This window comes from Cupressus sempervirens, chromosome 8 (assembly GCF_028749045.1).
Source record: "Cupressus sempervirens isolate cs-2001-9-10 chromosome 8, ASM2874904v1, whole genome shotgun sequence".
Classification (NCBI taxonomy): Eukaryota; Viridiplantae; Streptophyta; class Pinopsida; order Cupressales; family Cupressaceae; genus Cupressus; species Cupressus sempervirens.
In genome coordinates this window covers 759,436,260-759,446,094 of record NC_143125.1, presented here as the reverse complement: position 1 = coordinate 759,446,094, position 9,835 = coordinate 759,436,260, and the positions used below count along the sequence as shown (strand labels likewise).

The following is a 9,835-nucleotide window of genomic DNA, read 5'->3' as shown; positions in this document are numbered from 1 at the left end:
CTTTCTATTTTTTTTGGCCGAGTCATGCACCGCAATGCCCTTTTTGATAATGCTTGCATTGTTGGCTACAAACGACACAAGAAGCAGACAACAAAAGATTGGAGAAGAGGTCTAAATTTGTGACATTGCTCGGCTGGTGCCAAATTGGTATTTCTCTATTCTCCTTTTACTAGGGTTTCAACTTATGTGTAGTTGCCTACATTTTTAGACACTCTCCAAATGTCGTTGTTTCAAGAATTATCATATATTCTAATACAACTCATTTAAAAAATGCTTTTTAAGCCACAAATATGGGATGAATTTATTGTATCCTAAGAATTTGATTTGTAATGGCTATATGGTGCCTCAAATTTTCTTGAAACTCATCAAAAAATACTATTCCAAGGAAACATTTTGGTAGAATAAGTGATAGGAAAAAGCTATGATTAAAAATGCATTTGCACATCTAATTTACTCCAACCAAAATCATTCTTAAGCAAAAAAAAAGGATGAAGGATCAGGAACCTCTTCGTGAGCCAAAAAGGTCTCTATTCAAACCAGTATGCATATTCGTGCTCATTTCTTCACTAGTCTATAAATGATTTTTAATTTTTAATCTCCAAGATAACCATGAACTAAATAAAATCACCAACATCCAAATCCTTTTGGTTAATTTAAGTGTGTGGAATCCTTCATGCTCAATTGAAGCATGTGGTTCCCTTATAGATCTATCTCTCTATGTTAAAGGGAGAGAAAGTTGTTTGTACTAGATATCCATATCACAAAACTACCATATTTTTCTCAGTGTATATAGTCCCTTTTGGATAGTCTGCCTCATTTCGAGGCAACTATACTCAAATGTTAATTTTTTTCTTGGATCAATCTTGTGACAATTTTTAGCATCAATATTTTGGATCATCCTATGTGATCTATCAACGTTACTCTCCCATATCCTAATGGTGGATCATGTAGTATGATCCGAAACATTGATGCTAAAATCTATCACACAATTTATCCCATAAACAAATCAGCATTTAACATGGATTGTGAAGATCTAGTAGAATTACCTATATTTAAGTCATGTCAATTATTCATGATACATTCTTGGATGTTTATTATCGTGGAATCTGCTTCTACATAAATAAGATAGGAAAACATGGCTTCATGCTAAGAAGATCTTAATGCTAAATCTTATAGTTCAAATCTCATTGTAATGATAAAATAGAAAATGTTAGTGTACTTCAACCATGAACTTTACATTGGTTAGCATGGAGAATAAATAGAAAACAAGCACAAATTAGTAATATATGCATACTTTTGATTTGTATATTTAGCAAATAAGAAAAGAACATATATTAAATATGAGGGGTTCCAAGCAGGCTAGTTAATACCAGTCTCTTTCTAATTTATTCCTCTGATACAAAACTTTAGGAATACTCAAAAATTGTTCCTTCCTGGTATCCAATTAAACATCTTCACATTAGTTCAGAAACCCTAGGTTTGAAACTGAATACATGCATGCTAAAGAAGTTATAAAAAAAATAAGATAGAACTCAACATATCTTAGGAAATTAAAATATACATGAGTCTGGTATATTTGAAACAGGATTGAATCATTTCACAAACCTTTGTAATTGCTCCTCTAAAACCTCACACTTGGTAATGGCATCTTTGTATTTCATGCACTCCTCCTGAAGCTCTAGCTCCAAAGCATCCACTTTTTCGAAAAACCCTTTCATCTCAATTTCTATTGCCTTGAATTGAGATTTAATATCTGATTTATGTGAAATCATGGCTACTAGTTCATTCTCTAATAACTGCTTTGATTCCTTAGCAGATTCAAGTTGCATTTGCAAGTTTGCCAGCATTTGTTCCAATTTAGTAAGTTGACTTTCTATGTGTTCAAGTTTCTCTTTAGTTGTAGCTAGGACTACCTTTTAGATTAGCATTGTCACTCTTCAAATGCATAAGTTGTTCCTCCAACTCTGTAACTTGATGCTGGGTGTGATCAAGCTTCTCTTTTGTTATAGTGAAGACTCCTTCTAGATTAGAATCCTCACTCTTGAGACATATGAGCTCCTCTTTTAACTCAATAATCTGATATTGTGTGTGTCCAAGATCCTCTTTAGTTGCAGCAAAGACTATTTCTAGAATTGCATTCTCACTCTTGAAGCACATAAGCTCCTCTTCTAACTCTCCAATTTTTCTTACCTGGGCCTTCAACTTAGATTCCAAAGATGTTTTTTCTACTTGAATGATATTAAGCTTCCTAGTTATGTATAAATTACCACCAACTAGTTGAAAGCGGAGGCTATTAGCCTTTTCTTCTCCTGAAAAATCCTAAGCACTTTCTTGTCTTGTGAAATTATCTTTACTAATCAAATTATGAAGAAAACTAGACTGCATCAGGTTGGGCAATTGGTTGCCAAAATCTGTGGCTTCATTTTGGAATATTTCACTGAAACCAAGAGCAAACATTTTCCTAAATTGAGATAACAAAGATATCAGTTCAACAATTAACTCTGTAAAGTTTTCTTTGCACTACAAAAAGTAATCCACTAACTGAGAAAACTCTTGAATTCTAAAAAGTAGTTTATCAGTGTCTGATGATTTAAATTTTTGTGTCTTATTAGGGTCTTGGGCTATAGATTGTAAGAAATTAACGATGTTGAAAATAGTAGTTGCAAACTCTACATCAATAGAACTAATTCTAATCCTAGTATTAGAATGAGAAGTGAAGTTAGCTTTCACAAAAGACCATATATGTGTCTGAGAATCTCTAGTACTTTCAGCATCTATTGCCATGGCATATTTGACCTCATATAGTATTTTGTGTAGGTCTGCACCCTCAACATCAACAACAAGGATCATATCATGCTTTTCTTTGAGACTAACTAGGGCAGATTCATTCCAAGTGTTTCTAGCTTGCAGAACAATTAGATTTTCTTGTAAATGGTTCATTTTTTTTAACAACTTAGAGCATTCTTGATTGACAGTTTGAAGCTTTGATTCTTTTTGTGCAAGAGCTTCTTCTAAGAAAGCTCTATCTTCTTGATTAGATGAAATATCAAAACTTCCTGAAACATTCTTGTCAATTATTTCATCTAAATTTCCTACTTCTTCCTGATCCAATCCAGTTGAATCCATGGAAGACAATCTCTCCATCTCAAGGAAATCATCCATCAAATCTACCTTGGACACATCACAGAGCTTCTCAGCTTTGCCAATGACCTTTTCTATTTTGATATGATCTAGCTCTGCAATCAGTGCTGAAGCCCATGACTCTACACTAGGGCCACCATCATTCCTGTCATCAGAAATGGAAGAAAAGCTTGGTGGATTGCTTGTGCTTTTATTTGTTGATCCTTCCAAATGCAACTCAAGTGTACGTTTTCCTTTCCCTCGCCTCAAAGATTCCAACTATTGTTTAACAGTGGAGAGTTTGGCAGTTGTTCTAGCACACATGACTCTAGAAGCCTTAAGCTCATCGTTTTGCTTTGAGAGAGCATCTTTTAGCATCTTTTTCTCTTCTTCTATTGCTAGCACTTTTCCTGTATGGTATTCAGTTGATTTCTGAGAATGTTCTTTGTGTTTATCATTTAATGTCTCTATTGAAGAACATGGTGAACCAGTACCCTTACTAATTGACTTCCTCAATTTGATATCCCTAGACTCCCTTCCAGGAGTATCTACTTCAAGTTTCATTTGAGCCAATGTAGTAGGCCCTAGTAATCAATTTTTAAGTAGACCTCTTAGCCTCTGACACTTGGCCTCTAACTTGGTAACTTTCTTAACTGTTTCTATTTGCTGCTTCCTAGTAGCCTGGGCAAATTTCTTACTAATATCCCTTTCATCAATTATTATACCCAGTTCTTTGTTAAGGACATGAAGTTTATACTTGAGGCCAACATTCTCACTTTCTAACATCTCAAGTTTAGTTTGAAGAACTTTAGCCTCAGACTCAACTTAAGTTTCTGGCTTCTTACAAATCAGATAATGCTTTTGAATTTTCCTAAAGAGATGTGGATGTTGCATTACTTCTTGCTTCTACTTCATTTAGCAGTTGCTCCAGTTCTACTATTCTAGAATCAAGCTCACATTTTGATTTGTCCCATTCTCTAGTCTTTTTCACCATAGCCTCATGAAGCTTCTATTCTTGTTCCTCTTTTGAACTCCTAAGCTCCCATGAAATTACCTGATTGAGTGTCTATATTTTTTTAAATCAAATCATATTTGAGGGTTCATGATGAAGAAACTCTGAAATTAGTGCTCAATATTTTGATTCTATCACAAATTTTTGTTTAGCATGTTTACCAAGAGAAAATCCATACATTATTGCATTAGGAGAGAAAGTATTTGATTTTGTAAAATTTTTTTTACACTATATTTATTAATCAGAGAAAATATGGGAATTTCCTTTGTACAGATTCATTAGTACTAATTCAAAGGATTTTGCAACTAAAGTCTGCCCCAAGCAATTCTCAAGTGCCACAGTTAAGCTTTGAGATTGTCAAGAGAGGTAAAGGGAATTTCCTCTGTACAAATTCATTAGTACTAATTCAAAGGATTTTGCAACTAAAGTCTGCCCCAAGCAATTCTCAAGTGCCACAGTTAAGCTTTAAGATTGTCAAGAGAGGTAAAGGGAAACCTAAACAAAAATCTTCTAGTTGTGGGAAGGATTAGTCCAACATGGTGGATTGTTATGGAAAGGATAACCTCAAAGTATTGAAGGAAAATTCATTGGGACCAAAGTTAAGGCATGAGAAATTGTCCCCTGTAAGATCTTTCCCAAGTAAGAAAAATTTTTGATTGTGTCTTTGTCTCCACCACAAGAAAATCCAAACTCCAAAACCCATTAAACAGAAGAGGCCCAGACTTACATTGAATGAGGCTACCACTTTATGTTTTCTAGAGTCTCCAGCTAGTACCATACTTATAAAAGATCTATTTAGCTAAGGAAATCAAATAAAGATTGTAAAGATTAAAGAAGTAAAAATAACCTCACCTTCTCATGAATTCACTGTAAAAGCCATGGGTGCTGGAGACTCCCCAAGACAATTCTACACAGTACCTCCAAATAGTAGAGGATTTTCTTTGATACTAGCAAATTCCAAACACCTAAACCCCATAATCAACACTTCAATCTAAATATCAGTTATATTTTAATGCAAAAATGCATTCACATGTGAAACATGATTCCCACATAGCATAAGAGGGAAGATTATTTGTACATGATGGTTCAAGCATGAGTCATGGGTACTGACCGAGTCAAATTGTTGTGGGACAAATCTCTAAAAATGGGGCATATGGGTTAAATACTAAAAAAAACCTAGCATAAGATGAACCCAAATGGAAAATAAAATATGGATAAAGAGTAGATCCTTACAAAAATTCTTCAGGAAGTGGACTTGATATTTCATTGTTCTATAATAGTCTGCACATGTCACAAAAATTAGCACATTTGTCTCATACTGTAATGCTCATACCTTAATGCTCAGGCATTCATTTCAGAAAGTGATGTCTTGTTCTTTTTTAAGAAATTAGTCAAAATGGATACAAAAATGTTCTTGTCAAAAAATTCCCCAAGAAGACCTGAATAGAGACAAACAGATTGAAGTTTGAAGCCATTGCAACACACTTGCCTGTTGATACAAATGGATATTTTTAGGATATATTCACAATTGGCAATGCAATGAGTCCAATTCTTTTAGATGAATGTAGCTTATAGCCATGAAAATCAATTTCACTTGGGTTAAATTTCATTCTACATATGTTGGTTTCAAGTATACATTTGACATCTTTGCTAGAAATGGGTTTATTAAGTAATATGGTCACATAGAGGAGTAACACAAATTGTCAATGTTTAGTTTCATCTAGATTACCATGGTCAGCAGGTAGATACGAACAAGATGGTTTCATAAACAAAACATTAGAAAGTACTATAATTTTTTCCTTAAGAAATGTTAGGGTTAGGTCAAGAATCATGGATGCAATTGCAAAGAAGTTGCTGTTTATCAGCAATTGCATATAAAAAATGGTGGTAGAATGCAAGTGTAAAGCCAATTTACACACTCACTCAACATCTTTTTAACTAAGGAAATTTGAATGATTCACACTCATATATAAACCATTTCAAGAAAATAAATAAACATTCTCTAAATGGGAAAATATAAACCAAAATAGTTGAGCACAATTATTTTCATAGATTCTGAGATTTCTCCAACCCATTACTATCTGCCTCTACTACTGTATACCTAGTTTTTGTAGGCAGCAATACAAAAGAATATCAAAAGTGTATAGTTGTTGTAGGTAGAAAAACAAAAGAATATCAGAAGGGTTATCAAGAAGTAGGAAGCATATTTAATCTGTAGCAATGCTAGAAATTTACCTACCCTTGTTCTAATTTGCAAGATGCATACACAAACTCACGTGCTAATGGTTGTCTTAGGATTTTTCTTCATCCTTTTTTGAGAACCTGGGTTTGCTAGGTTTTGGCATGGGACTAACAATTTGCTTTTTGTTTGAAGATGAGCTTCCCTCTTTCTGTGATGTTCTAATTGGATTTGAATTTTGCATTACTCTGAAGCTACAATATTATTTTAAATAGTTTGATCATTTTATGTTGGCTCCTTGGTATCAATTAGCTTCTAAAAAATATCCACCCTATTTTTTTTCTCAGACGTCTTAAACTTTTTTGCATTATTCACTGGTTGATGGGATCACAACTCTGATACCACTGTGAATGCCTTAACCAATAACTTGCAAACTATCACTTAGAGGATAATGTTATGTCAATTTACATTGTAAAATGTTATGCACATATGTAGAGGATAATGTTTTTTAATTTAATAAGGCCATATTGTTGTCTGCATTAATCAATGGAATGCTCTAATTTCAAAGATACCCTTCCTTGTGTTTCTTTCAAAATTTAATTGTATCTTTCTTTCTGGATGCATGTGCCTTCAATGGACAAATACATAGAAACATTGTGTCAACTATAAATTTGGATTGCAAATTGGATCTCAAGGCTATAGCTCTTTAGGCTAGGAATGTTGAGTACAATCCCAAGGTAAGTGGCTTGGATATTATTTCTATTTTCTGTAAAAGTGTTATCATTTTATTGTTCATGGTTTCTCAGAATTAAATCTCTCTCCATAGAGCAACACACAAGAAAGAGGTGCATAACTACATTAGTATATTGTATGGAGGATTTGAAAATTTAAAAATTACTAGAAAATGCTTGTGGAAGGAAATTACAATAAAAGCATTTCTATCAACTCTATGTTCTCCAATAAGGATAAGATTGAAAAATAAGAAAAGATGACAACTAAAAGAATAAAGAATATTCTTGAAGTCTATCATAACAACTTAGTTGACCATTATAAATTTATAACTAAAATTGCAATATTATTTTACTAATGGGGATGAGAATGAAAAGTCCCCTTCCCATTGTGCCTAGCTTGTAAAATGATTAGGACATCCCCAACCTGATGCTCTTAGATAGTAATATCTGTAAAATCAAAGTTACACATTTCATATATGTAAAAACTGACAACTACCACCATATTTTGAAAAAAGCTTAGTATTGAAACATAATTATTATGGGCTTACAAAATATGCAAGGCCCCTCTTAGACACCAGTCCTTAATAAAGAAATCTATGTGTGGCCCCATTGTCTATAAGAACAATGATGCCTTGTCCCAGCAAGACTCCACAAACTTTGAGAGAGTATGGAACTTGTCCCTTGGGTGGTTTTCAAAGTACAACCAAGATGCTCTAGTTAGTTCCTCCTCTCACTATTTCAGGTTCCTACTCTTCTTTATGAGCTTTAGCTCTTCTGTCTTAGCCTCATCATCATAGGCAGCCTCAATATAATATGGATTTAATAACTGGGTTCCCATAACTCCTAGCAATCGAAGCACAATAGACTTACTTCTCAATTCAACAGTGAAATTCACATACCCTTTTATTATAGCATTAGATTCTACACTTCTTTTTAAAATTAACATTGTATTGATTCAAACGAGGTGTTCTAGAAATGAATTTTTTCCTTGGCTCTAAAGATTCCAGATCTAGGGACTTTTTGACTACATCTAAAATTACACAGTTAAATCCTGATATTCATATGAATTGTAGATAAGTTGAAAAGTTGAGTCTTAAATTTATCAAGTTAGTTTTAATCAGTAGGTTTTTAATTGTGGCTATTTTAAAATTTAGATAGCTATATGTATCTTTAGAAGGAAGCAAAATGATTTTGATTAAGTGAAATCTAAATTCTTCTTTTGATCCTTAGGCTAACCCACTTAGGCCTATTTTTGAACAAATTTCAATTGCAATTATTTCATGGCTAATATGTAATGATCTTAGGCTCACGAGTTTTTGAGATTTACCCATCTTTTGAGCTCACATGTTCTTGATTGAAGATTACATTAATATGTTTCAATCTTTTAGTCATCTTCATTAGTTGATGCATTAATCAAATTAGTCATTTCTATCAGGATTAGTCATGGCATGCTGCTATTAGCACCTAAGTAACTTTCAGCTTGTGACATCTCTTTGAGGCATTTTCCAAATAACTAAGATACATTGTCTATAAATCCACATTTTGCAAACATCTAGGCCTTCTAGAAATTATAGAATCATTTTAGTTACATTTGAATATATTAATCAACAATTTCCATATGTGCAGATATAAACATTAACTACAACATCTCCAAATTATTTATAGGTATATTTTCTCGTGAAGAAAGACCATGCCTGACAATATGAACCCAGAACAAAATAATGAGACAATGGCTGCATTGTGGGCTCAGTTTTGAAGAAAACCTGATAAATGTTATTGTCCTTGCAAAAAGTGTAAGGGCTTAAGGAATCGAAGAATTCTAATCATAACAACCTAGAGTCATTGTAGGCAATATGGTCATGTTGAAGGGGGCCACAATTTTTGACCATTGCTGAATGTGGATTTCCTATTGGAGGAACATGGAGGTGTGAATATCCATGCTGAGGATAACACTCCCAAGGAAGAAGATGATAATGTGTCAGACGACATGATTGAAGAAGATCGTATTGGGGTAGGTGATGAAGAGGCTCAAAATGATGGTACTAGCAAATCTGATAATAATGATAAAAATGGTCTTGATATACCTTTACTTGAGAAGACACATGAGCCCTTATACAAAGGCTCCCAAACAACTCTACTATTGGCTATAGTGTTGTTGGTGAACTTAAAGGTTATGAATAGTATATCCAATGTAGAAATGTCACGTATGCTAAGGTATGTCATTTTTGTCATCTTTAATGTTAGCATACAATTACTATTCATTATATTAACAATGCATATTTGTTGTTGTAGGTTTCTTAGTGAGTTTTTGTTACCACCATCAAACATTTTGCCTCATTTGTACTGAGAATTATCTAACATTATGGATCAGATTGGAATGAAGTATCAGATAATACATGCATGTCCAAATGATCACATTCTATATCATAAACAACATGAATTTGCAATAGAATTCCCTGATTGTCATGTTAGTAGATATTGGTCAGATCAAATAAAAAAAAAATTGCCTCACAAGGTTCTTCGGTACATTCCCATTATTCTACGTCTTGAACAGTTATTTAGGTGCACTAGCTTAGCACAATTTATGGATTACCATGCACACAATAGAAGTTAGGATGAAATTATGCGAATGCCTACCGATGGTTTTGCATTTAAAGATATAGAAGAAACATGGTCACACTTTAAAGAAGAAACTCGTAATCTGAAACTTTCATTTGCGACAGACGATGTTAATCCATATGGAGATATGAGATCTATTTACTCAGTATGGCCTATTTTTGTTATTAACAATAA

The 9,835-nt window shown here is 33.4% G+C and overlaps 1 pseudogene; it reads right to left on the bottom strand.

Moving 5' to 3' along the window:
• Positions 1-1,592: 1,592 nt before the first annotated feature.
• LOC149544641 (uncharacterized) lies at positions 1,593-4,308 on the bottom strand (annotated as a pseudogene).
• Positions 4,309-9,835: the final 5,527 nt, after the last annotated feature.